This window comes from Salvelinus fontinalis, chromosome 22 (assembly GCF_029448725.1).
Source record: "Salvelinus fontinalis isolate EN_2023a chromosome 22, ASM2944872v1, whole genome shotgun sequence".
Taxonomy (NCBI): Eukaryota; Metazoa; Chordata; class Actinopteri; order Salmoniformes; family Salmonidae; genus Salvelinus; species Salvelinus fontinalis.
Genome location: NC_074686.1, coordinates 17,935,648 through 17,961,849, shown reverse-complemented (window position 1 = coordinate 17,961,849; position 26,202 = coordinate 17,935,648). Strand labels below are relative to the sequence as shown.

The window sequence follows — 26,202 nt, the reverse complement described above, 5'->3', positions numbered from 1 at the left end:
CCCTTATTCCGCCTGGACTAAGCAAGTGTTTATCCTTTATAAACACAAAAGATGGTTGAGTGGTTAAGGTGTTAGAGTCATTATCAACTTAATTATTATTCTTCTTGCTTCGAAACCCCGTTCTTGTATTAAGTTTGATTTGGATGTCAACAAGTCTCGTTTAGATATTGTCTGGCTCAAAGCCAAAAGAACTGACTGTGTGCTCCTCATTCCAATTTCACTGGGCTCTTGATGATACTTTACTTACACCAGGATGGCTGAGTGGTTTAGACTGCTGGAATAAAAATCTGACGAACAGTATGTTTTTGTGGGTACCAACCCCATTCCTGGAAAAAGCTTACTTAGGATGTAATCAACCCTCATTTCACTCATTTACATTTAGCGTGGATCAAATCTGAAAGAAATGACTATGACAAGTTCTTCCATTTTTGACTCAGCTCTTGTTAATCTTTTAGAAAGACCTGGATGGCAGTGTGTTTAAGGCATTAGACTCATGATCGATATTAAAATGTCCTTGTTGGTTCGAAACCTACATCTGTTAGAATGATTGATTTGGATGTAATCAAGTTTCATTTACATATTGTCTGGATCAAAGCCAAAAGATCTGACTGTGTGCTCCTTATTCCATTTTGACTGGACACTCGATTTCATGTTCTTAACACCAGGATGGCCGAGAGGTTAAGGCGTTGGACTTAAGATCCAATGCACATATGTCCTCGTGGGTTCGAACCCCACTCCTGGTAGAAGTTTATCTTTGATTTGGATGTTATCAATTGTTTGGATCAAAGCTGAAAGAATTGACTTTGTTCCCCTTATTCCGCCTTGACTAAGCAAGTGTTTATCCTTTATAAACACAAAAGATGGCTGAGTGGTTATTAAGGTGTTAGAGTCATTATCAACTTAAGTATCATTCTTCTTGCTTCGAAACCCCGTTCATGTATTAAGTTTGATTTGGATGTCAACAAGTCTCGTTTAGATATTGTCTGGCTCAAAGCCAAAAGAACTGACTGTGTGCTCCTCATTCCAATTTCACTGGGCTCTTGATGATACTTTACTTACACCAGGATGGCTTTGTGGTTTAGACTGCTGGAATAAAAATCTGACAAACAGTATGTTTTGGTGGGTACCAACCCCATTCCTGGAAAAAGCTTACTTAGGATGTAATCAACCCTCATTTCACTCATTTACATTTAGCGTGGATCAAATCCAAAAGTGTGCTCTATGACTATGACAAGTTCTTCCATTTTTGACTCAGCTCTTGTTAATCATTTAGAAACACCTGGATGGCAGTGTGTTTAATGCATTAGACTCATGATCGATATTAAAATGTCCTTGTTGGTTCGAAACCTACATCTGTTAGAATGATTGATTTGGATGTAATCAAGTTTCATTTACATATTGTCTGGATCAAAGCCAAAAGATCTGACTGTGTGCTCCTTATTCCATTTTGACTGGGCACTCGATTTCATGTTTTTTACACCAGGATGGCCGAGAGGTTAAGGTGTTGGACTTAAGATCCAATGGACATATGTCCTCGTGGGTTCGAACCCCACTCCTGGTAGAAGATTATCTTTGATTTGGATCTTATCAATTGCTTGGATCAAAGCTGAAAGAATTGACTTTGTTCCCCTTATTCCGCCTGGACTAAGCAAGTGTTTATCCTTTATAAACACAAAAGATGGTTGAGTGGTTAAGGTGTTAGAGTCATTATCAACTTAATTATTATTCTTCTTGCTTCGAAACCCCGTTCTTGTATTAAGTTTGATTTGGATGTCAACAAGTCTCGTTTAGATATTGTCTGGCTCAAAGCCAAAAGAACTGACTGTGTGCTCCTCATTCCAATTTCACTGGGCTCTTGATGATACTTTACTTACACCAGGATGGCTGAGTGGTTTAGACTGCTGGAATAAAAATCTGACGAACAGTATGTTTTTGTGGGTACCAACCCCATTCCTGGAAAAAGCTTACTTAGGATGTAATCAACCCTCATTTCACTCATTTACATTTAGCGTGGATCAAATCTGAAAGAAATGACTATGACAAGTTCTTCCATTTTTGACTCAGCTCTTGTTAATCTTTTAGAAAGACCTGGATGGCAGTGTGTTTAAGGCATTAGACTCATGATCGATATTAAAATGTCCTTGTTGGTTCGAAACCTACATCTGTTAGAATGATTGATTTGGATGTAATCAAGTTTCATTTACATATTGTCTGGATCAAAGCCAAAAGATCTGACTGTGTGCTCCTTATTCCATTTTGACTGGACACTCGATTTCATGTTCTTAACACCAGGATGGCCGAGAGGTTAAGGCGTTGGACTTAAGATCCAATGCACATATGTCCTCGTGGGTTCGAACCCCACTCCTGGTAGAAGTTTATCTTTGATTTGGATGTTATCAATTGTTTGGATCAAAGCTGAAAGAATTGACTTTGTTCCCCTTATTCCGCCTTGACTAAGCAAGTGTTTATCCTTTATAAACACAAAAGATGGCTGAGTGGTTATTAAGGTGTTAGAGTCATTATCAACTTAAGTATCATTCTTCTTGCTTCGAAACCCCGTTCATGTATTAAGTTTGATTTGGATGTCAACAAGTCTCGTTTAGATATTGTCTGGCTCAAAGCCAAAAGAACTGACTGTGTGCTCCTCATTCCAATTTCACTGGGCTCTTGATGATACTTTACTTACACCAGGATGGCTGAGTTGTTTAGACTGTTGGAATAAAAATCTGACGAACAGTATGTTTTTGTGGGTACCAACCCTATTCCTGGAAAAAGCTTACTTAGGATGTAATCAACCCTCATTTCACTCATTTACATTTAGCGTGGATCAAATCTGAAAGAAATGACTATGACAAGTTCTTCCATCTTTGACTCAGCTCTTGTTAATCATTTAGAAACACCTGGATGGCAGTGTGTTTAAGGCATTAGACTCATGATCGATATTAAAATGTCCTTGTTGGTTCGAAACCTACATCTGTTAGAATGATTGATTTGGATGTAATCAAGTTTCATTTACATATTGTCTGGATCAAAGCCAAAAGATCTGACTGTGTGCTCCTTATTCCATTTTGACTGGGCACTCGATTACATGTTCTTTACACCAGGATGGCCGAGAGGTTAAGGCGTTGGACTTAAGATCCAATGGACATATGTCCTCGTGGGTTCGAACCCCACTCCTGGTAGAAGATTATCTTTGATTTGGATGTTATCAATTGCTTGGATCAAAGCTGAAAGAATTGACTTTGTTCCCCTTATTCCGCCTGGACTAAGCAAGTGTTTATCCTTTATAAACACAAAACATGGTTGAGTGGTTATTAAGGTGTTAGAGTCATTATCAACTTAATTATTATTCTTCTTGCTTCGAAACCCCGTTCTTGTATTAAGTTTGATTTGGATGTCAACAAGTCTCGTTTAGATATTGTCTGGCTCAAAGCCAAAAGAACTGACTGTGTGCTCCTCATTCCAATTTCACTGGGCTCTTGATGATACTTTACTTACACCAGGATGGCTTTGTGGTTTAGACTGCTGGAATAAAAATCTGACAAACAGTATGTTTTGGTGGGTACCAACCCCATTCCTGGAAAAAGCTTACTTAGGATGTAATCAACCCTCATTTCACTCATTTACATTTAGCGTGGATCAAATCCAAAAGTGTGCTCTATGACTATGACAAGTTCTTCCATTTTTGACTCAGCTCTTGTTAATCATTTAGAAACACCTGGATGGCAGTGTGTTTAATGCATTAGACTCATGATCGATATTAAAATGTCCTTGTTGGTTCGAAACCTACATCTGTTAGAATGATTGATTTGGATGTAATCAAGTTTCATTTACATATTGTCTGGATCAAAGCCAAAAGATCTGACTGTGTGCTCCTTATTCCATTTTGACTGGGCACTCGAATTCATGTTCTTTACACCAGGATGGCCGAGAGGTTAAGGTGTTGGACTTAAGATCCAATGGACATATGTCCTCGTGGGTTCGAACCCCACTCCTGGTAGAAGATTATCTTTGATTTGGATCTTATCAATTGCTTGGATCAAAGCTGAAAGAATTGACTTTGTTCCCCTTATTCCGCCTGGACTAAGCAAGTGTTTATCCTTTATAAACACAAAAGATGGTTGAGTGGTTAAGGTGTTAGAGTCATTATCAACTTAATTATTATTCTTCTTGCTTCGAAACCCCGTTCTTGTATTAAGTTTGATTTGGATGTCAACAAGTCTCGTTTAGATATTGTCTGGCTCAAAGCCAAAAGAACTGACTGTGTGCTCCTCATTCCAATTTCACTGGGCTCTTGATGATACTTTACTTACACCAGGATGGCTGAGTGGTTTAGACTGCTGGAATAAAAATCTGACGAACAGTATGTTTTTGTGGGTACCAACCCCATTCCTGGAAAAAGCTTACTTAGGATGTAATCAACCCTCATTTCACTCATTTACATTTAGCGTGGATCAAATCTGAAAGAAATGACTATGACAAGTTCTTCCATTTTTGACTCAGCTCTTGTTAATCTTTTAGAAAGACCTGGATGGCAGTGTGTTTAAGGCATTAGACTCATGATCGATATTAAAATGTCCTTGTTGGTTCGAAACCTACATCTGTTAGAATGATTGATTTGGATGTAATCAAGTTTCATTTACATATTGTCTGGATCAAAGCCAAAAGATCTGACTGTGTGCTCCTTATTCCATTTTGACTGGACACTCGATTTCATGTTCTTAACACCAGGATGGCCGAGAGGTTAAGGCGTTGGACTTAAGATCCAATGCACATATGTCCTTGTGGGTTCGAACCCCACTCCTGGTAGACGTTTATCTTTGATTTGGATGTTATCAATTGTTTGGATCAAAGCTGAAAGAATTGACTTTGTTCCCCTTATTCCGCCTTGACTAAGCAAGTGTTTATCCTTTATAAACACAAAAGATGGCTGAGTGGTTATTAAGGTGTTAGAGTCATTATCAACTTAAGTATCATTCTTCTTGCTTCGAAACCCCGTTCATGTATTAAGTTTGATTTGGATGTCAACAAGTCTCGTTTAGATATTGTCTGGCTCAAAGCCAAAAGAACTGACTGTGTGCTCCTCATTCCAATTTCACTGGGCTCTTGATGATACTTTACTTACACCAGGATGGCTGAGTTGTTTAGACTGTTGGAATAAAAATCTGACGAACAGTATGTTTTTGTGGGTACCAACCCTATTCCTGGAAAAAGCTTACTTAGGATGTAATCAACCCTCATTTCACTCATTTACATTTAGCGTGGATCAAATCTGAAAGAAATGACTATGACAAGTTCTTCCATCTTTGACTCAGCTCTTGTTAATCTTTTAGAAACACCTGGATGGCACTGTGTTTAAGGCGTTAGACTCATGATCGAAATTAAAATGTCCTTGTTTGTTCGAAACCTACATCTGTTAGAATGTTTGATTTGGATGTAATCAAGTTTCATTTACATATTGTCTGGATCAAAGCCAAAAGATCTGACTGTGTGCTCCTTATTCCATTTTGACTGGGCACTCGATTTCATGTTCTTTACACCAGGATGGCCGAGAGGTTAAGGCGTTGGACTTAAGATCCAATGGACATATGTCCTCGTGGGTTCGAACCCCACTCCTGGTAGAAGTTTATCTTTGATTTGGATGTTATCAATTGTTTGGATCAAAGCTGAAAGAATTGACTTTGTTCCCCTTATTCCGCCTGGACTAAGCAAGTGTTTATCCTTTATAAACACAAAAGATGGTTGAGTGGTTAAGGTGTTAGAGTCATTATCAACTTAATTATTATTCTTCTTGCTTCGAAACCCCGTTCTTGTATTAAGTTTGATTTGGATGTCAACAAGTCTCGTTTAGATATTGTCTGGCTCAAAGCCAAAAGAACTGACTGTGTGCTCCTCATTCCAATTTCACTGGGCTCTTGATGATACTTTACTTACACCAGGATGGCTGAGTGGTTTAGACTGTTGGAATAAAAATCTGACGAACAGTATGTTTTTGTGGGTACCAACCCCATTCCTGGAAAAAGCTTACTTAGGATGTAATCAACCCTCATTTCACTCATTTACATTTAGCGTGGATCAAATCTGAAAGAAATGACTATGACAAGTTCTTCCATTTTTGACTCAGCTCTTGTTAATCATTTAGAAACACCTGGATGGCAGTGTGTTTAAGGCATTAGACTCATGATCGATATTAAAATGTCCTTGTTGGTTCGAAACCTACATCTGTTAGAATGATTGATTTGGATGTAATCAAGTTTCATTTACATATTGTCTGGATCAAAGCCAAAAGATCTGACTGTGTGCTCCTTATTCCATTTTGACTGGGCACTCGAATTCATGTTCTTAACACCAGGATGGCCGAGAGGTTAAGGCGTTGGACTTAAAATCCAATGGACATATGTCCTCGTAGGTTCGAAACCCCACTCCTGGTAGAAGTTTATCTTTGATTTTGATGTTATCAATTGTTTGGATCAAAGCTGAAAGAATTGACTTTGTTCCCCTTATTCCGCCTGGACTAAGCAAGTGCTTATCCTTTATAAACACAAAAGATGGCTGAGTGGTTATTAAGGTGTTAGAGTCATTATCAACTTAAGTATCATTCTTCTTGCTTCGAAACCCCGTTCTTGTATTAAGTTTGATTTGGATGTCAACCAGTCTCGTTTAGATATTGTCTGGCTCAACGCCAAAAGAACTGACTGTGTGCTCCTCATTCCAATTTCACTGGGCTCTTGATGATACTTTACTTACACCAGGATGGCTGAGTGGTTTAGACTGTTGGAATAAAAATCTCACGAACAGTATGTTTTTGTGGGTACCAACCCCATTCCTGGAAAAAGCTTACTTAGGATGTAATCAACCCTCATTTCACTCATTTACATTTAGCGTGGATCAAATCTGAAAGAAATGACTATGACAAGTTCTTCCATTTTTGACTCAGCTCTTGTTAATCTTTTAGAAAGACCTGGATGGCAGTGTGTTTAAGGCATTAGACTCATGATCGATATTAAAATGTCCTTGTTGGTTCGAAACCTACATCTGTTAGAATGATTGATTTGGATGTAATCAAGTTTCATTTACATATTGTCTGGATCAAAGCCAAAAGATCTGACTGTGTGCTCCTTATTCCATTTTGACTGGACACTCGATTTCATGTTCTTTACACCAGGATGGCCGAGAGGTTAAGGCGTTGGACTTAAGATCCAATGGACATATGTCCTCGTGGGTTCGAACCCCACTCCTGGTAGAAGATTATCTTTCATTTGGATGTTATCAATTGTTTGGATCAAAGCTGAAAGAATTGACTTTGTTCCCCTTATTCCGCCTGGACTAAGCAAGTGTTTATCCTTTATAAACACAAAAGATGGTTGAGTGGTTAAGGTGTTAGAGTCATTATCAACTTAATTATTATTCTTCTTGCTTCGAAACCCCGTTCTTGTATTAAGTTTGATTTGGATGTCAACAAGTCTCGTTTAGATATTGTCTGGCTCAAAGCCAAAAGAACTGACTGTGTGCTCCTCATTCCAATTTCACTGGGCTCTTGATGATACTTTAATTACACCAGGATGGCTGAGTGGTTTAGACTGCTGGAATAAAAATCTGACGAACAGTATGTTTTTGTGGGTACCAACTCCATTCCTGGAAAAAGCTTACTTAGGATGTAATCAACCCTCATTTCACTCATTTACATTTAGCGTGGATCAAATCTGAAAGAAATGACTATGACAAGTTCTTCCATCTTTGACTCAGCTCTTGTTAATCTTTTAGAAACACCTGGATGGCACTGTGTTTAAGGCGTTAGACTCATGATCGATATTAAAATGTCCTTGTTGGTTCGAAACCTACATCTGTTAGAATGATTGATTTGGATGTAATCAAGTTTCATTTACATATTGTCTGGATCAAAGCCAAAAGATCTGACTGTGTGCTCCTTATTCCATTTTGACTGGGCACTCGAATTCATGTTCTTAACACCAGGATGGCCGAGAGGTTAAGGCGTTGGACTTAAAATCCAATGGACATATGTCCTCATGGGTTTGAAACCCCACTCCTGGTAGAAGTTTATCTTTGATTTTGATGTTATCAATTGTTTGGATCAAAGCTGAAAGAATTGACTTTGTTCCCCTTATTCCGCCTGGACTAAGCAAGTGTTTATCCTTTATAAACACAAAAGATGGCTGAGTGGTTATTAAGGTGTTAGAGTCATTATCAACTTAAGTATCATTCTTCTTGCTTCGAAACCCCGTTCTTGTATTAAGTTTGATTTGGATGTCAACAAGTCTCGTTTAGATATTGTCTGGCTCAACGCCAAAAGAACTGACTGTGTGCTCCTCATTCCAATTTCACTGGGCTCTTGATGATACTTTACTTACACCAGGATGGCTGAGTTGTTTAGACTGTTGGAATAAAAATCTCACGAACAGTATGTTTTTGTGGGTACCAACCCCATTCCTGGAAAAAGCTTACTTAGGATGTAATCAACCCTCATTTCACTCATTTACATTTAGCGTGGATCAAATCTGAAAGAAATGACTATGACAAGTTCTTCCATTTTTGACTCAGCTCTTGTTAATCTTTTAGAAAGACCTGGATGGCAGTGTGTTTAAGGCATTAGACTCATGATCGATATTAAAATGTCCTTGTTGGTTCGAAACCTACATCTGTTAGAATGATTGATTTGGATGTAATCAAGTTTCATTTACATATTGTCTGGATCAAAGCCAAAAGATCTGACTGTGTGCTCCTTATTCCATTTTGACTGGACACTCGATTTCATGTTCTTTACACCAGGATGGCCGAGAGGTTAAGGCGTTGGACTTAAGATCCAATGGACATATTTCCTCGTTGTTTCGAACCCCATTCCTGGTAGAAGATTATCTTTGATTTGGATGTTATCAATTGTTTGGATCAAAGCTGAAAGAATTGACTTTGTTCCCCTTATTCCGCCTTGACTAAGCAAGTGTTTATCCTTTATAAACACAAAAGATGGTTGAGTGGTTAAGGTGTTAGAGTCATTATAAACTTAATTATTATTCTTCTTGCTTCGAAACCCCGTTCTTGTATTAAGTTTGATTTGGATGTCAACAAGTCTCGTTTAGATATTGTCTGGCTCAAAGCCAAAAGAACTGACTGTGTGCTCCTCATTCCAATTTCACTGGGCTCTTGATGATACTTTACTTACACCAGGATGGCTGAGTGGTTTAGACTGTTGGAATAAAAATCTGACGAACAGTATGTTTTTGTGGGTACCAACCCCATTCCTGGAAAAAGCTTACTTAGGATGTAATCAACCCTCATTTCACTCATTTACATTTAGCGTGGATCAAATCTGAAAGAAATGACTATGACAAGTTCTTCCATTTTTGACTCAGCTCTTGTTAATCATTTAGAAACACCTGGATGGCAGTGTGTTTAAGGCATTAGACTCATGATCGATATTAAAATGTCCTTGTTGATTTGTAAGAAATTGTATTAGATATTGGTAACTTGTTTTAACAACTTCTCAACATTAGCTATAGTTGACACAACATACACACCCCCTCTTTCTCTTGGACATATGCTGGACTCATTAGACATATACACAACACCCACAACTCCCCTCCCCCATGACAATCACACAGACACACACAACTCATGCTTGGAGCTCAGGACAAAGAACTATCTCAGGAACCTATGGAATGTGGACACCAGGCCTGTTCAGGACTACCCAAGACCCAGATCGACCAATCGGAAGGCCAGACTTACAGATCTACCTACTTTGCTTGTTGTCTATATAATACTGTACAGTTCTTGAAACTATCTCTTTTCCGGACGATTCAATAAGAATCAGACAGAAAGAGCCTTGCTGCAAGATTTTACTAAGATATCTTTACATGTAATTAAACGGCCTTATTATAAAATTATCCACCTCGTCCTATTGTCTCCTCTTGTTCTCCTGTCAACAGTAAACGTTTTACTAACAGTTCGAAACCTACATCTGTTAGAATGATTGATTTGGATGTAATCAAGTTTCATTTACATATCGTCTGGATCAAAGCCAAAAGATCTGACTGTGTGCTCCTTATGCCATTTTGACTGGGCACTCGATTTCATGTTCTTTACACCAGGATGGCCGAGAGGTAAAGGCGTTGGACTTAAGATCCAATGGACATATGTCCTCGTGGGTTCGAACCCCGCTCCTGGTAGAAGTTTATCTTTGATTTGGAGGTTATCAATTGTTTGGATCAAAGCTGAAAGAATTGACTTTGTTCCCCTTATTCCGCCTTGACTAAGCAAGTGTTTATCCTTTATAAACACAAAAGATGGCTGAGTGGTTATTAAGGTGTTATAGTCATTATCAACTTAAGTATCATTCTTCTTGCTTCGAAACCCCGTTCTTGTATTAAGTTTGATTTGGATGTCAACAAGTCTCGTTTAGATATTGTCTGGCTCAACGCCAAAAGAACTGACTGTGTGCTCCTCATTCCAATTTCACTGGGCTCTTGATGATACTTTACTTACACCAGGATGGCTGAGTGGTTTAGTCTGCTGGAATAAAAATCTGACGAACAGTATGTTTTTGTGGGTACCAACCCCATTCCTGGAAAAAGCTTACTTAGGATGTAATCAACCCTCATTTCACTCATTTACATTTAGCGTGGATCAAATCTGAAAGAAATGACTATGACAAGTTCTTCCATTTTTGACTCAGCTCTTGTTAATCATTTAGAAACACCTGGATGGCAGTGTGTTTAAGGCATTAGACTCATGATCGATATTAAAATGTCCTTGTTGGTTCGAAACCTACATCTGTTAGAATGATTGATTTGGATGTAATCAAGTTTCATTTACATATTGTCTGGATCAAAACCAAAAGATCTGACTGTGTGCTCCTTATTCCATTTTGACTGGGCACTCGATCTCATGTCCTTTACACCAGGATGGCCGAGAGGTTAAGGCGTTGGACTTAAGATCCAATGGACATATGTCCTCGTGGGTTCAAACCCCACTCCTGGTAGTAGTTTATCTTTGATTTGGATGTTATCAATTGTTTTCTATCAAAGCTGAAAGAATTGACTTTGTTCCCATTATTCCGCCTGGACTAAGCAAGTGTTTATCCTTTATAAACACAAAAGATGGCTGAGTGGTTAAGGTGTTAGAGTCATTATCATCTTAATTATTATTCTTCTTGCTTCGAAACCCCGTTCTTGTATTAAGTTTGATTTGGATGTCAACAAGTCTCGTTTAGATATTGTCTGGCTCAAAGCCAAAAGAACTGACTGTGTGCTCCTCATTCCAATTTCACTGGGCTCTTGATGATACTTTACTTACACCAGGATGGCTGAGTGGTTTAGTCTGCTGGAATAAAAATCTGACGAACAGTATGTTTTTGTGGGTACCAACCCCATTCCTGGAAAAAGCTTACTTAGGATGTAATCAACCCTCATTTCACTCATTTACATTTAGCGTGGATCAAATCTGAAAGAAATGACTATGACAAGTTCTTCCATTTTTGACTCAGCTCTTGTTAATCATTTAGAAACACCTGGATGGCAGTGTGTTTAAGGCATTAGACTCATGATCGATATTAAAATGTCCTTGTTGGTTCGAAACCTACATCTGTTAGAATGATTGATTTGGATGTAATCAAGTTTCATTTACATATTGTCTGGATCAAAACCAAAAGATCTGACTGTGTGCTCCTTATTCCATTTTGACTGGGCACTCGATCTCATGTCCTTTACACCAGGATGGCCGAGAGGTTAAGGCGTTGGACTTAAGATCCAATGGACATATGTCCTCGTGGGTTCAAACCCCACTCCTGGTAGTAGTTTATCTTTGATTTGGATGTTATCAATTGTTTTCTATCAAAGCTGAAAGAATTGACTTTGTTCCCATTATTCCGCCTGGACTAAGCAAGTGTTTATCCTTTATAAACACAAAAGATGGCTGAGTGGTTAAGGTGTTAGAGTCATTATCAACTTAATTATTATTCTTCTTGCTTCGAAACCCCGTTCTTGTATTAAGTTTGATTTGGATGTCAACAAGTCTCGTTTAGATATTGTCTGGCTCAAAGCCAAAAGAACTGACTGTGTGCTCCTCATTCCAATTTCACTGGGCTCTTGATGATACTTTACTTACACCAGGATGGCTGAGTGGTTTAGACTGTTGGAATAAAAATCTGACGAACAGTATGTTTTTGTGGGTACCAACCCCATTCCTGGAAAAAGCTTACTTAGGATGTAATCAACCCTCATTTCACTCATTTACATTTAGCGTGGATCAAATCTGAAAGAAATGACTATGACAAGTTCTTCCATTTTTGACTCAGCTCTTGTTAATCATTTAGAAACACCTGGATGGCAGTGTGTTTAAGGCATTAGACTCATGATCGATATTAAAATGTCCTTGTTGATTTGTAAGAAATTGTATTAGATATTGGTAACTTGTTTTAACAACTTCTCAACATTAGCTATAGTTGACACAACATACACACCCCCTCTTTCTCTTGGACATATGCTGGACTCATTAGACATATACACAACACCCACAACTCCCCTCCCCCATGACAATCACACAGACACACACAACTCATGCTTGTAGCTCAGGACAAAGAACTATCTCAGGAACCTATGGAATGTGGACACCAGGCCTGTTCAGGACTACCCAAGACCCAGATCGACCAATCGGAAGGCCAGACTTACAGATCTACCTACTTTGCTTGTTGTCTATATAATACTGTACAGTTCTTGAAACTATCTCTTTTCCGGACGATTCAATAAGAATCAGACAGAAAGAGCCTTGCTGCAAGATTTTACTAAGATATCTTTACATGTAATTAAACGGCCTTATTATAAAATTATCCACCTCGTCCTATTGTCTCCTCTTGTTCTCCTGTCAACAGTAAACGTTTTACTAACAGTTCGAAACCTACATCTGTTAGAATGATTGATTTGGATGTAATCAAGTTTCATTTACATATCGTCTGGATCAAAGCCAAAAGATCTGACTGTGTGCTCCTTATTCCATTTTGACTGGGCACTCGATTTCATGTTCTTTACACCAGGATGGCCGAGAGGTTAAGGCGTTGGACTTAAGATCCAATGGACATATGTCCTCGTGGGTTCGAACCCCGCTCCTGGTAGAAGTTTATCTTTGATTTGGAGGTTATCAATTGTTTGGATCAAAGCTGAAAGAATTGACTTTGTTCCCCTTATTCCGCCTTGACTAAGCAAGTGTTGATCCTTTATAAACACAAAAGATGGCTGAGTGGTTATTAAGGTGTTAGAGTCATTATCAACTTAAGTATCATTCTTCTTGCTTCGAAACCCCGTTCTAGTATTAAGTTTGATTTGGATGTCAACAAGTCTCGTTTAGATAATGTCTGGCTCAACGCCAAAAGAACTGACTGTGTGCTCCTCATTCCAATTTCACTGGGCTCTTGATGATACTTTACTTACACCAGGATGGCTGAGTGGTTTAGACTGCTGGAATAAAAATCTGACGAACAGTATGTTTTTGTGGGTACCAACCCCATTCCTGGAAAAAGCTTACTTAGGATGTAATCAACCCTCATTTCACTCATTTACATTTAGCGTGGATCAAATCTGAAAGAAATGACTATGACAAGTTCTTCCATCTTTGACTCAGCTCTTGTTAATCTTCTAGAAACACCTGGATGGCACTGTGTTTAAGGCGTTAGACTCATGATCGAAATTAAAATGTCCTTGTTTGTTCGAAACCTACATCTGTTAGAATGTTTGATTTGGATGTAATCAAGTTTCATTTACATATTGTCTGGATCAAAGCCAAAAGATCTGACTGTGTGCTCCTTATTCCATTTTGACTGGGCACTCGATTTCATGTTCTTTACACCAGGATGGCCGAGAGGTTAAGGCGTTGGACTTAAGATCCAATGGACATATGTCCTCGTGGGTTCGAAACCCACTCCTGGTAGAAGTTTATCTTTGATTTGGATGTTATCAATTGTTTGGATCAAAGCTGAAAGAATTGACTTTGTTCCCCTTATTCCGCCTTGACTAAGCAAGTGTTTATCCTTTATAAACACAAAAGATGGCTGAGTGGTTATTAAGGTGTTAGAGTCATTATCAACTTAAGCATCATTCTTCTTGCTTCGAAACCCCGTTCTTGTATTAAGTTTGATTTGGATGTCAACAAGTCTCGTTTAGATATTGTCTGGCTCAACGCCAAAAGAACTGACTGTGTGCTCCTCATTCCAATTTCACTGGGCTCTTGATGATACTTTACTTACACCAGGATGGCTGAGTGGTTTAGTCTGCTGGAATAAAAATCTGACGAACAGTATGTTTTTGTGGGTACCAACCCCATTCCTGGAAAAAGCTTACTTAGGATGTAATCAACCCTCATTTCACTCATTTACATTTAGCGTGGATCAAATCTGAAAGAAATTACTATGACAAGTTCTTCCATTTTTGACTCAGCTCTTGTTAATCATTTAGAAACACCTGGATGGCAGTGTGTTTAAGGCATTAGACTCATGATCGATATTAAAATGTCCTTGTTGGTTCGAAACCTACATCTGTTAGAATGATTGATTTGGATGTAATCAAGTTTCATTTACATATTGTCTGGATCAAAACCAAAAGATCTGACTGTGTGCTCCTTATTCCATTTTGACTGGGCACTCGATCTCATGTCCTTTACACCAGGATGGCCGAGAGGTTAAGGCGTTGGACTTAAGATCCAATGGACATATGTCCTCGTGGGTTCAAACCCCACTCCTGGTAGTAGTTTATCTTTGATTTGGAGGTTATCAATTGTTTTCTATCAAAGCTGAAAGAATTGACTTTGTTCCCATTATTCCGCCTGGACTAAGCAAGTGTTTATCCTTTATAAACACAAAAGATGGCTGAGTGGTTAAGGTGTTAGAGTCATTATCAACTTAATTATTATTCTTCTTGCTTCGAAACCCCGTTCTTGTATTAAGTTTGATTTGGATGTCAACAAGTCTCGTTTAGATATTGTCTGGCTCAACTCCAAAAGAACTGACTGTGTGCTCCTCACTCCAATTTCACTGGGCTCTTGATGATACTTTACTTACACCAGGATGGCTGAGTTGTTTAGACTGTTGGAATAAAAATCTGACGAACAGTATGTTTTTGTGGGTACCAACCCTATTCCTGGAAAAAGCTTACTTAGGATGTAATCAACCCTCATTTCACTCATTTACATTTAGCGTGGATCAAATCTGAAAGAAATGACTATGACAAGTTCTTCCATTTTTGACTCAGCTCTTGTTAATCATTTAGAAACAACTGGATGGCAGTGTGTTTAAGGCAAGAGACTCATGATCGATATTAAAATGTCCTTGTTGGTTCGAAACCTACATCTGTTAGAATGATTGATTTGGATGTAGTCAAGTTTCATTTACATATTGTCTGGATCAAAGCCAAAAGATCTGACTGTGTGCTCCTTATTCCATTTTGACTGGGCACTCGATTTCATGTTCTTTACACCAGGATGGCCGAGAGGTTAAGGCGTTGGACTCAAGATCCAATGGACATATGTCCTCGTGGGTTCGAACCCCACTCCTGGTAGAAGATTATCTTTGATTTGGATGTTATCAATTGTTTGGATCAAAGCTGAAAGAATTGACTTTGTTCCCCTTATTCCGCCTGGACTAAGCACGTGTTTATCCTTTATAAACACAAAAGAAGGTTGAGTGGTTAAGGTGTTAGAGTCATTATCAACTTAATTATTATTCTTCTTGCTTCGAAACCCCGTTCTTGTATTAAGTTTGATTTGGATGTCAACAAGTCTTGTTTAGATATTGTCTGGCTCAAAGCCAAAAGAACTGACTGTGTGCTCCTCATTCCAATTTCACTGGGCTCTTGATGATACTTTACTTACACCAGGATGGCTGAGTTGTTTAGACTGTTGGAATAAAAATCTGACGAACAGTATGTTTTTGTGGGTACCAACCCCATTCCTGGAAAAAGCTTACTTAGGATGTAATCAACCCTCATTTCACTCATTTACATTTAGCGTGGATCAAATCTGAAAGAAATGACTATGACAAGTTCTTCCATTTTTGACTCAGCTCTTGTTAATCTTTTAGAAACACCTGGATGGCAGTGTGTTTAAGGCATTAGACTCATGATCGATATTAAAATGTCCTTGTTGGTTCGAAACCTACATCTGTTAGAATGATTTATTTGGATGTAATCAAGTTTCATTTACATATTGTCTGGATCAAAGCCAAAAGATCTGACTGTGTGCTCCTTATTCCATTTTGACTGGGCACTCGATTTCATGTTCTTAACACCAGGATGGCCGAGAGGTTAAGGCGTTGGACTTAAGATCCAATGGACATATTTCCTCGTTGTTTCGAACCCCATTCCTGGTAGAAGATTATCTTTGATTTGGATGTTATCAATTGTTTGGATCAAAGCTGAAAGAATTGACTTTGTTCCCCTTATTCCGCCTTGACTAAGCAAGTGTTTATCCTTTATAAACACAAAAGATGGTTGAGTGGTTAAGGTGTTAGAGTCATTATCAACTTAATTATTATTCTTCTTGCTTCGAAACCCCGTTCTTGTATTAAGTTTGATTTGGATGTCAACAAGTCTCGTTTAGATATTGTCTGGCTCAAAGCCAAAAGAACTGTCTGTGTGCTCCTCATTCCAATTTCACTGGGCTCTTGATGATACTTTACTTACACCAGGATGGCTGAGTGGTTTAGACTGTTGGAATAAAAATCTGACGAACAGTATGTTTTTGTGGGTACCAACCCCATTCCTGGAAAAAGCTTACTTAGGATGTAATCAACCCTCATTTCACTCATTTACATTTAGCGTGGATCAAATCTGAAAGAAATGACTATGACAAGTTCTTCCATTTTTGACTCAGCTCTTGTTAATCATTTAGAAACACCTGGATGGCAGTGTGTTTAAGGCATTAGACTCATGATCGATATTAAAATGTCCTTGTTGATTTGTAAGAAATTGTATTAGATATTGGTAACTTGTTTTAACAACTTCTCAACATTAGCTATAGTTGACACAACATACACACCCCCTCTTTCTCTTGGACATATGCTGGACTCATTAGACATATACACAACACCCACAACTCCCCTCCCCCATGACAATCACACAGACACACACAACTCATGCTTGGAGCTCAGGACAAAGAACTATCTCAGGAACCTATGGAATGTGGACACCAGGCCTGTTCAGGACTACCCAAGACCCAGATCGACCAATCGGAAGGCCAGACTTACAGATCTACCTACTTTGCTTGTTGTCTATATAATACTGTACAGTTCTTGAAACTATCTCTTTTCCGGACGATTCAATAAGAATCAGACAGAAAGAGCCTTGCTGCAAGATTTTACTAAGATATCTTTACATGTAATTAAACGGCCTTATTATAAAATTATCCACCTCGTCCTATTGTCTCCTCTTGTTCTCCTGTCAACAGTAAACGTTTTACTAACAGTTCGAAACCTACATCTGTTAGAATGATTGATTTGGATGTAATCAAGTTTCATTTACATATCGTCTGGATCAAAGCCAAAAGATCTGACTGTGTGCTCCTTATTCCATTTTGACTGGGCACTCGATTTCATGTTCTTTACACCAGGATGGCCGAGAGGTTAAGGCGTTGGACTTAAGATCCAATGGACATATGTCCTCGTGGGTTCGAACCCCGCTCCTGGTAGAAGTTTATCTTTGATTTGGAGGTTATCAATTGTTTGGATCAAAGCTGAAAGAATTGACTTTGTTCCCCTTATTCCGCCTTGACTAAGCAAGTGTTTATCCTTTATAAACACAAAAGATGGCTGAGTGGTTATTAAGGTGTTAGAGTCATTATCAACTTAAGTATCATTCTTCTTGCTTCGAAACCCCGTTCTAGTATTAAGTTTGATTTGGATGTCAACAAGTCTCGTTTAGATAATGTCTGGCTCAACGCCAAAAGAACTGACTGTGTGCTCCTCATTCCAATTTCACTGGGCTCTTGATGATACTTTACTTACACCAGGATGGCTGAGTGGTTTAGACTGCTGGAATAAAAATCTGACGAACAGTATGTTTTTGTGGGTACCAACCGCATTCCTGGAAAAAGCTTACTTAGGATGTAATCAACCCTCATTTCACTCATTTACATTTAGCGTGGATCAAATCTGAAAGAAATGACTATGACAAGTTCTTCCATCTTTGACTCAGCTCTTGTTAATCTTCTAGAAACACCTGGATGGCACTGTGTTTAAGGCGTTAGACTCATGATCGAAATTAAAATGTCCTTGTTTGTTCGAAACCTACATCTGTTAGAATGTTTGATTTGGATGTAATCAAGTTTCATTTACATATTGTCTGGATCAAAGCCAAAAGATCTGACTGTGTGCTCCTTATTCCATTTTGACTGGGCACTCGATTTCATGTTCTTTACACCAGGATGGCCGAGAGGTTAAGGCGTTGGACTTAAGATCCAATGGACATATGTCCTCGTGGGTTCGAAACCCACTCCTGGTAGAAGATTATCTTTGATTTGGATGTTATCAATTGTTTGGATCAAAGCTGAAAGAATTGACTTTGTTCCCCTTATTCCGCCTGGACTAAGCACGTGTTTATCCTTTATAAACACAAAAGAAGGTTGAGTGGTTAAGGTGTTAGAGTCATTATCAACTTAATTATTATTCTTCTTGCTTCGAAACCCCGTTCTTGTATTAAGTTTGATTTGGATGTCAACAAGTCTTGTTTAGATATTGTCTGGCTCAAAGCCAAAAGAACTGACTGTGTGCTCCTCATTCCAATTTCACTGGGCTCTTGATGATACTTTACTTACACCAGGATGGCTGAGTTGTTTAGACTGTTGGAATAAAAATCTGACGAACAGTATGTTTTTGTGGGTACCAACCCCATTCCTGGAAAAAGCTTACTTAGGATGTAATCAACCCTCATTTCACTCATTTACATTTAGCGTGGATCAAATCTGAAAGAAATGACTATGACAAGTTCTTCCATTTTTGACTCAGCTCTTGTTAATCTTTTAGAAACACCTGGATGGCAGTGTGTTTAAGGCATTAGACTCATGATCGATATTAAAATGTCCTTGTTGGTTCGAAACCTACATCTGTTAGAATGATTTATTTGGATGTAATCAAGTTTCATTTACATATTGTCTGGATCAAAGCCAAAAGATCTGACTGTGTGCTCCTTATTCCATTTTGACTGGGCACTCGATTTCATGTTCTTAACACCAGGATGGCCGAGAGGTTAAGGCGTTGGACTTAAGATCCAATGGACATATTTCCTCGTTGTTTCGAACCCCATTCCTGGTAGAAGATTATCTTTGATTTGGATGTTATCAATTGTTTGGATCAAAGCTGAAAGAATTGACTTTGTTCCCCTTATTCCGCCTTGACTAAGCAAGTGTTTATCCTTTATAAACACAAAAGATGGTTGAGTGGTTAAGGTGTTAGAGTCATTATCAACTTAATTATTATTCTTCTTGCTTCGAAACCCCGTTCTTGTATTAAGTTTGATTTGGATGTCAACAAGTCTCGTTTAGATATTGTCTGGCTCAAAGCCAAAAGAACTGTCTGTGTGCTCCTCATTCCAATTTCACTGGGCTCTTGATGATACTTTACTTACACCAGGATGGCTGAGTGGTTTAGACTGTTGGAATAAAAATCTGACGAACAGTATGTTTTTGTGGGTACCAACCCCATTCCTGGAAAAAGCTTACTTAGGATGTAATCAACCCTCATTTCACTCATTTACATTTAGCGTGGATCAAATCTGAAAGAAATGACTATGACAAGTTCTTCCATTTTTGACTCAGCTCTTGTTAATCATTTAGAAACACCTGGATGGCAGTGTGTTTAAGGCAAGAGACTCATGATCGATATTAAAATGTCCTTGTTGGTTCGAAACCTACATCTGTTAGAATGATTGATTTGGATGTAATCAAGTTTCATTTACATATTGTCTGGATCAAAGCCAAAAGATCTGACTGTGTGCTCCTTATTCCATTTTGACTGGGCACTCGATTTCATGTTCTTTACACCAGGATGGCCGAGAGGTTAAGGCGTTGGACTTAAGATCCAATGGACATATGTCCTCGTGGGTTCGAACCCCACTCCTGGTAGAAGATTATCTTTGATTTGGATGTTATCAATTGTTTGGATCAAAGCTGAAAGAATTGACTTTGTTCCCCTTATTCCGCCTGGACTAAGCACGTGTTTATCCTTTATAAACACAAAAGAAGGTTGAGTGGTTAAGGTGTTAGAGTCATTATCAACTTAATTATTATTCTTCTTGCTTCGAAACCCCGTTCTTGTATTAAGTTTGATTTGGATGTCAACAAGTCTTGTTTAGATATTGTCTGGCTTAAAGCCAAAAGAACTGACTGTGTGCTCCTCATTCCAATTTCACTGGGCTCTTGATGATACTTTACTTACACCAGGATGGCTGAGTTGTTTAGACTGTTGGAATAAAAATCTGACGAACAGTATGTTTTTGTGGGTACCAACCCCATTCCTGGAAAAAGCTTACTTAGGATGTAATCAACCCTCATTTCACTCATTTACATTTAGCGTGGATCAAATCTGAAAGAAATGACTATGACAAGTTCTTCCATTTTTGACTCAGCTCTTGTTAATCTTTTAGAAACACCTGGATGGCAGTGTGTTTAAGGCATTAGACTCATGATCGATATTAAAATGTCCTTGTTGGTTCGAAACCTACATCTGTTAGAATGATTTATTTGGATGTAATCAAGTTTCATTTACATATTGTCTGGATCAAAGCCAAAAGATCTGACTGTGTGCTCCTTATTCCATTTTGACTGGGCACTCGATTTCATGTTCTTAACACCAGGATGGCCGAGAGGTTAAGGCGTTGGACTTAAGATCCAATGGACATATTTCCTCGTTGTTTCGAACCCCATTCCTGGTAGAAGATTATCTTTGATTTGGATGTTATCAATTGTTTGGATCAAAGCTGAAAGAATTGACTTTGTTCCCCTTATTCCGCCTTGACTAAGCAAGTGTTTATCCTTTATAAACACAAAAGATGGTTGAGTGGTTAAGGTGTTAGAGTCATTATCAACTTAATTATTATTCTTCTTGCTTCGAAACCCCGTTCTTGTATTAAGTTTGATTTGGATGTCAACAAGTCTCGTTTAGATATTGTCTGGCTCAACTCCAAAAGAACTGACTGTGTGCTCCTCACTCCAATTTCACTGGGCTCTTGATGATACTTTACTTACACCAGGATGGCTGAGTTGTTTAGACTGTTGGAATAAAAATCTGACGAACAGTATGTTTTTGTGGGTACCAACCCTATTCCTGGAAAAAGCTTACTTAGGATGTAATCAACCCTCATTTCACTCATTTACATTTAGCGTGGATCAAATCTGAAAGAAATGACTATGACAAGTTCTTCCATTTTTGACTCAGCTCTTGTTAATCATTTAGAAACAACTGGATGGCAGTGTGTTTAAGGCAAGAGACTCATGATCGATATTAAAATGTCCTTGTTGGTTCGAAACCTACATCTGTTAGAATGATTGATTTGGATGTAGTCAAGTTTCATTTACATATTGTCTGGATCAAAGCCAAAAGATCTGACTGTGTGCTCCTTATTCCATTTTGACTGGGCACTCGATTTCATGTTCTTTACACCAGGATGGCCGAGAGGTTAAGGCGTTGGACTTAAAATCCAATGGACATATGTCCTCGTGGGTTCGAACCCCACTCCTGGTAGAAGATTATCTTTGATTTGGATGTTATCAATTGTTTGGATCAAAGCTGAAAGAATTGACTTTGTTCCCCTTATTCCGCCTGGACTAAGCACGTGTTTATCCTTTATAAACACAAAAGAAGGTTGAGTGGTTAAGGTGTTAGAGTCATTATCAACTTAATTATTATTCTTCTTGCTTCGAAACCCCGTTCTTGTATTAAGTTTGATTTGGATGTCAACAAGTCTTGTTTAGATATTGTCTGGCTCAAAGCCAAAAGAACTGACTGTGTGCTCCTCATTCCAATTTCACTGGGCTCTTGATGATACTTTACTTACACCAGGATGGCTGAGTTGTTTAGACTGTTGGAATAAAAATCTGACGAACAGTATGTTTTTGTGGGTACCAACCCCATTCCTGGAAAAAGCTTACTTAGGATGTAATCAACCCTCATTTCACTCATTTACATTTAGCGTGGATCAAATCTGAAAGAAATGACTATGACAAGTTCTTCCATTTTTGACTCAGCTCTTGTTAATCTTTTAGAAACACCTGGATGGCAGTGTGTTTAAGGCATTAGACTCATGATCGATATTAAAATGTCCTTGTTGGTTCGAAACCTACATCTGTTAGAATGATTTATTTGGATGTAATCAAGTTTCATTTACATATTGTCTGGATCAAAGCCAAAAGATCTGACTGTGTGCTCCTTATTCCATTTTGACTGGGCACTCGATTTCATGTTCTTAACACCAGGATGGCCGAGAGGTTAAGGCGTTGGACTTAAGATCCAATGGACATATTTCCTCGTTGTTTCGAACCCCATTCCTGGTAGAAGATTATCTTTGATTTGGATGTTATCAATTGTTTGGATCAAAGCTGAAAGAATTGACTTTGTTCCCCTTATTCCGCCTTGACTAAGCAAGTGTTTATCCTTTATAAACACAAAAGATGGTTGAGTGGTTAAGGTGTTAGAGTCATTATCAACTTAATTATTATTCTTCTTGCTTCGAAACCCCGTTCTTGTATTAAGTTTGATTTGGATGTCAACAAGTCTCGTTTAGATATTGTCTGGCTCAAAGCCAAAAGAACTGACTGTGTGCTCCTCATTCCAATTTCACTGGGCTCTTGATGATACTTTACTTACACCAGGATGGCTGAGTGGTTTAGACTGTTGGAATAAAAATCTGACGAACAGTATGTTTTTGTGGGTACCAACCCCATTCCTGGAAAAAGCTTACTTAGGATGTAATCAACCCTCATTTCACTCATTTACATTTAGCGTGGATCAAATCTGAAAGAAATGACTATGACAAGTTCTTCCATTTTTGACTCAGCTCTTGTTAATCATTTAGAAACACCTGGATGGCAGTGTGTTTAAGGCATTAGACTCATGATCGATATTAAAATGTCCTTGTTGATTTGTAAGAAATTGTATTAGATATTGGTAACTTGTTTTAACAACTTCTCAACATTAGCTATAGTTGACACAACATACACACCCCCTCTTTCTCTTGGACATATGCTGGACTCATTAGACATATACACAACACCCACAACTCCCCTCCCCCATGACAATCACACAGACACACACAACTCATGCTTGTAGCTCAGGACAAAGAACTATCTCAGGAACCTATGGAATGTGGACACCAGGCCTGTTCAGGACTACCCAAGACCCAGATCGACCAATCGGAAGGCCAGACTTACAGATCTACCTACTTTGCTTGTTGTCTATATAATACTGTACAGTTCTTGAAACTATCTCTTTTCCGGACGATTCAATAAGAATCAGACAGAAAGAGCCTTGCTGCAAGATTTTACTAAGATATCTTTACATGTAATTAAACGGCCTTATTATAAAATTATCCACCTCGTCCTATTGTCTCCTCTTGTTCTCCTGTCAACAGTAAACGTTTTACTAACAGTTCGAAACCTACATCTGTTAGAATGATTGATTTGGATGTAATCAAGTTTCATTTACATATCGTCTGGATCAAAGCCAAAAGATCTGACTGTGTGCTCCTTATTCCATTTTGACTGGGCACTCGATTTCATGTTCTTTACACCAGGATGGCCGAGAGGTTAAGGCGTTGGACTTAAGATCCAATGGACATATGTCCTCGTGGGTTCGAACCCCGCTCCTGGTAGAAGTTTATCTTTGATTTGGAGGTTATCAATTGTTTGGATCAAAGCTGAAAGAATTGACTTTGTTCCCCTTATTCCGCCTTGACTAAGCAAGTGTTTATCCTTTATAAACACAAAAGATGGCTGAGTGGTTATTAAGGTGTTAGAGTCATTATCAACTTAAGTATCATTCTTCTTGCTTCGAAACCCCGTTCTAGTATTAAGTTTGATTTGGATGTCAACAAGTCTCGTTTAGATAATGTCTGGCTCAACGCCAAAAGAACTGACTGTGTGCTCCTCATTCCAATTTCACTGGGCTCTTGATGATACTTTACTTACACCAGGATGGCTGAGTGGTTTAGACTGCTGGAATAAAAATCTGACGAACAGTATGTTTTTGTGGGTACCAACCCAATTCCTGGAAAAAGCTTACTTAGGATGTAATCAACCCTCATTTCACTCATTTACATTTAGCGTGGATCAAATCTGAAAGAAATGACTATGACAAGTTCTTCCATCTTTGACTCAGCTCTTGTTAATCTTCTAGAAACACCTGGATGGCACTGTGTTTAAGGCGTTAGACTCATGATCGAAATTAAAATGTCCTTGTTTGTTCGAAACCTACATCTGTTAGAATGTTTGATTTGGATGTAATCAAGTTTCATTTACATATTGTCTGGATCAAAGCCAAAAGATCTGACTGTGTGCTCCTTATTCCATTTTGACTGGGCACTCGATTTCATGTTCTTTACACCAGGATGGCCGAGAGGTTAAGGCGTTGGACTTAAGATCCAATGGACATATGTCCTCGTGGGTTCAAACCCCACTCCTGGTAGTAGTTTATCTTTGATTTGGATGTTATCAATTGTTTTCTATCAAAGCTGAAAGAATTGACTTTGTTCCCATTATTCCGCCTGGACTAAGCAAGTGTTTATCCTTTATAAACACAAAAGATGGCTGAGTGGTTAAGGTGTTAGAGTCATTATCAACTTAATTATTATTCTTCTTGCTTCGAAACCCCGTTCTTGTATTAAGTTTGATTTGGATGTCAACAAGTCTCGTTTAGATATTGTCTGGCTCAACTCCAAAAGAACTGACTGTGTGCTCCTCACTCCAATTTCACTGGGCTCTTGATGATACTTTACTTACACCAGGATGGCTGAGTTGTTTAGACTGTTGGAATAAAAATCTGACGAACAGTATGTTTTTGTGGGTACCAACCCTATTCCTGGAAAAAGCTTACTTAGGATGTAATCAACCCTCATTTCACTCATTTACATTTAGCGTGGATCAAATCTGAAAGAAATGACTATGACAAGTTCTTCCATTTTTGACTCAGCTCTTGTTAATCATTTAGAAACAACTGGATGGCAGTGTGTTTAAGGCAAGAGACTCATGATCGATATTAAAATGTCCTTGTTGGTTCGAAACCTACATCTGTTAGAATGATTGATTTGGATGTAATCAAGTTTCATTTACATATTGTCTGGATCAAAGCCAAAAGATCTGACTGTGTGCTCCTTATTCCATTTTGACTGGGCACTCGATTTCATGTTCTTTACACCAGGATGGCCGAGAGGTTAAGGCGTTGGACTTAAGATCCAATGGACATATGTCCTCGTGGGTTCGAACCCCACTCCTGGTAGAAGATTATCTTTGATTTGGATGTTATCAATTGTTTGGATCAAAGCTGAAAGAATTGACTTTGTTCCCCTTATTCCGCCTGGACTAAGCACGTGTTTATCCTTTATAAACACAAAAGAAGGTTGAGTGGTTAAGGTGTTAGAGTCATTATCAACTTAATTATTATTCTTCTTGCTTCGAAACCCCGTTCTTGTATTAAGTTTGATTTGGATGTCAACAAGTCTTGTTTAGATATTGTCTGGCTCAAAGCCAAAAGAACTGACTGTGTGCTCCTCATTCCAATTTCACTGGGCTCTTGATGATACTTTACTTACACCAGGATGGCTGAGTTGTTTAGACTGTTGGAATAAAAATCTGACGAACAGTATGTTTTTGTGGGTACCAACCCCATTCCTGGAAAAAGCTTACTTAGGATGTAATCAACCCTCATTTCACTCATTTACATTTAGCGTGGATCAAATCTGAAAGAAATGACTATGACAAGTTCTTCCATTTTTGGCTCAGCTCTTGTTAATCTTTTAGAAACACCTGGATGGCAGTGTGTTTAAGGCATTAGACTCATGATCGATATTAAAATGTCCTTGTTGGTTCGAAACCTACATCTGTTAGAATGATTTATTTGGATGTAATCAAGTTTCATTTACATATTGTCTGGATCAAAGCCAAAAGATCTGACTGTGTGCTCCTTATTCCATTTTGACTGGGCACTCGATTTCATGTTCTTAACAC

At 38.5% G+C, this 26,202-nt stretch overlaps 24 non-coding genes across 24 annotated transcripts; all 24 read left to right on the top strand.

Moving 5' to 3' along the window:
• Positions 1–660: 660 nt before the first annotated feature.
• On the top strand, positions 661–743 carry trnal-uaa (transfer RNA leucine (anticodon UAA)). The gene has a single exon. It is a non-coding gene; the product is annotated as a tRNA-Leu (tRNA).
• Positions 744–1,478: 735 nt separating this feature from the next.
• On the top strand, positions 1,479–1,561 carry trnal-uaa (transfer RNA leucine (anticodon UAA)). Its single transcript has one exon. It is a non-coding gene; the product is annotated as a tRNA-Leu (tRNA).
• Positions 1,562–2,287: 726 nt separating this feature from the next.
• On the top strand, positions 2,288–2,370 carry trnal-uaa (transfer RNA leucine (anticodon UAA)). Its single transcript has one exon. It is a non-coding gene; the product is annotated as a tRNA-Leu (tRNA).
• A 729-nt stretch (positions 2,371–3,099) lies between these two features.
• trnal-uaa (transfer RNA leucine (anticodon UAA)) lies at positions 3,100–3,182 on the top strand. Its single transcript has one exon. It is a non-coding gene; the product is annotated as a tRNA-Leu (tRNA).
• A 735-nt stretch (positions 3,183–3,917) lies between these two features.
• Positions 3,918–4,000, top strand: trnal-uaa (transfer RNA leucine (anticodon UAA)). Its single transcript has one exon. It is a non-coding gene; the product is annotated as a tRNA-Leu (tRNA).
• A 726-nt stretch (positions 4,001–4,726) lies between these two features.
• On the top strand, positions 4,727–4,809 carry trnal-uaa (transfer RNA leucine (anticodon UAA)). Its single transcript has one exon. It is a non-coding gene; the product is annotated as a tRNA-Leu (tRNA).
• A 729-nt stretch (positions 4,810–5,538) lies between these two features.
• Positions 5,539–5,621, top strand: trnal-uaa (transfer RNA leucine (anticodon UAA)). The gene has a single exon. It is a non-coding gene; the product is annotated as a tRNA-Leu (tRNA).
• A 726-nt stretch (positions 5,622–6,347) lies between these two features.
• trnal-uaa (transfer RNA leucine (anticodon UAA)) lies at positions 6,348–6,431 on the top strand. The gene has a single exon. It is a non-coding gene; the product is annotated as a tRNA-Leu (tRNA).
• A 729-nt stretch (positions 6,432–7,160) lies between these two features.
• Positions 7,161–7,243, top strand: trnal-uaa (transfer RNA leucine (anticodon UAA)). The gene has a single exon. It is a non-coding gene; the product is annotated as a tRNA-Leu (tRNA).
• Positions 7,244–7,969: 726 nt separating this feature from the next.
• trnal-uaa (transfer RNA leucine (anticodon UAA)) lies at positions 7,970–8,053 on the top strand. The gene has a single exon. It is a non-coding gene; the product is annotated as a tRNA-Leu (tRNA).
• A 2,045-nt stretch (positions 8,054–10,098) lies between these two features.
• On the top strand, positions 10,099–10,181 carry trnal-uaa (transfer RNA leucine (anticodon UAA)). The gene has a single exon. It is a non-coding gene; the product is annotated as a tRNA-Leu (tRNA).
• A 729-nt stretch (positions 10,182–10,910) lies between these two features.
• Positions 10,911–10,993, top strand: trnal-uaa (transfer RNA leucine (anticodon UAA)). Its single transcript has one exon. It is a non-coding gene; the product is annotated as a tRNA-Leu (tRNA).
• Positions 10,994–11,720: 727 nt separating this feature from the next.
• trnal-uaa (transfer RNA leucine (anticodon UAA)) lies at positions 11,721–11,803 on the top strand. The gene has a single exon. It is a non-coding gene; the product is annotated as a tRNA-Leu (tRNA).
• A 1,234-nt stretch (positions 11,804–13,037) lies between these two features.
• On the top strand, positions 13,038–13,120 carry trnal-uaa (transfer RNA leucine (anticodon UAA)). Its single transcript has one exon. It is a non-coding gene; the product is annotated as a tRNA-Leu (tRNA).
• A 729-nt stretch (positions 13,121–13,849) lies between these two features.
• Positions 13,850–13,932, top strand: trnal-uaa (transfer RNA leucine (anticodon UAA)). Its single transcript has one exon. It is a non-coding gene; the product is annotated as a tRNA-Leu (tRNA).
• A 729-nt stretch (positions 13,933–14,661) lies between these two features.
• trnal-uaa (transfer RNA leucine (anticodon UAA)) lies at positions 14,662–14,744 on the top strand. Its single transcript has one exon. It is a non-coding gene; the product is annotated as a tRNA-Leu (tRNA).
• Positions 14,745–15,471: 727 nt separating this feature from the next.
• Positions 15,472–15,554, top strand: trnal-caa (transfer RNA leucine (anticodon CAA)). Its single transcript has one exon. It is a non-coding gene; the product is annotated as a tRNA-Leu (tRNA).
• A 2,042-nt stretch (positions 15,555–17,596) lies between these two features.
• Positions 17,597–17,679, top strand: trnal-uaa (transfer RNA leucine (anticodon UAA)). Its single transcript has one exon. It is a non-coding gene; the product is annotated as a tRNA-Leu (tRNA).
• Positions 17,680–18,408: 729 nt separating this feature from the next.
• Positions 18,409–18,491, top strand: trnal-uaa (transfer RNA leucine (anticodon UAA)). Its single transcript has one exon. It is a non-coding gene; the product is annotated as a tRNA-Leu (tRNA).
• Positions 18,492–20,026: 1,535 nt separating this feature from the next.
• On the top strand, positions 20,027–20,109 carry trnal-uaa (transfer RNA leucine (anticodon UAA)). Its single transcript has one exon. It is a non-coding gene; the product is annotated as a tRNA-Leu (tRNA).
• A 1,535-nt stretch (positions 20,110–21,644) lies between these two features.
• Positions 21,645–21,727, top strand: trnal-uaa (transfer RNA leucine (anticodon UAA)). The gene has a single exon. It is a non-coding gene; the product is annotated as a tRNA-Leu (tRNA).
• Positions 21,728–23,769: 2,042 nt separating this feature from the next.
• On the top strand, positions 23,770–23,852 carry trnal-uaa (transfer RNA leucine (anticodon UAA)). Its single transcript has one exon. It is a non-coding gene; the product is annotated as a tRNA-Leu (tRNA).
• Positions 23,853–24,581: 729 nt separating this feature from the next.
• Positions 24,582–24,664, top strand: trnal-uaa (transfer RNA leucine (anticodon UAA)). The gene has a single exon. It is a non-coding gene; the product is annotated as a tRNA-Leu (tRNA).
• A 727-nt stretch (positions 24,665–25,391) lies between these two features.
• Positions 25,392–25,474, top strand: trnal-uaa (transfer RNA leucine (anticodon UAA)). The gene has a single exon. It is a non-coding gene; the product is annotated as a tRNA-Leu (tRNA).
• The last annotated feature ends 728 nt before the right edge of the window (positions 25,475–26,202 follow it).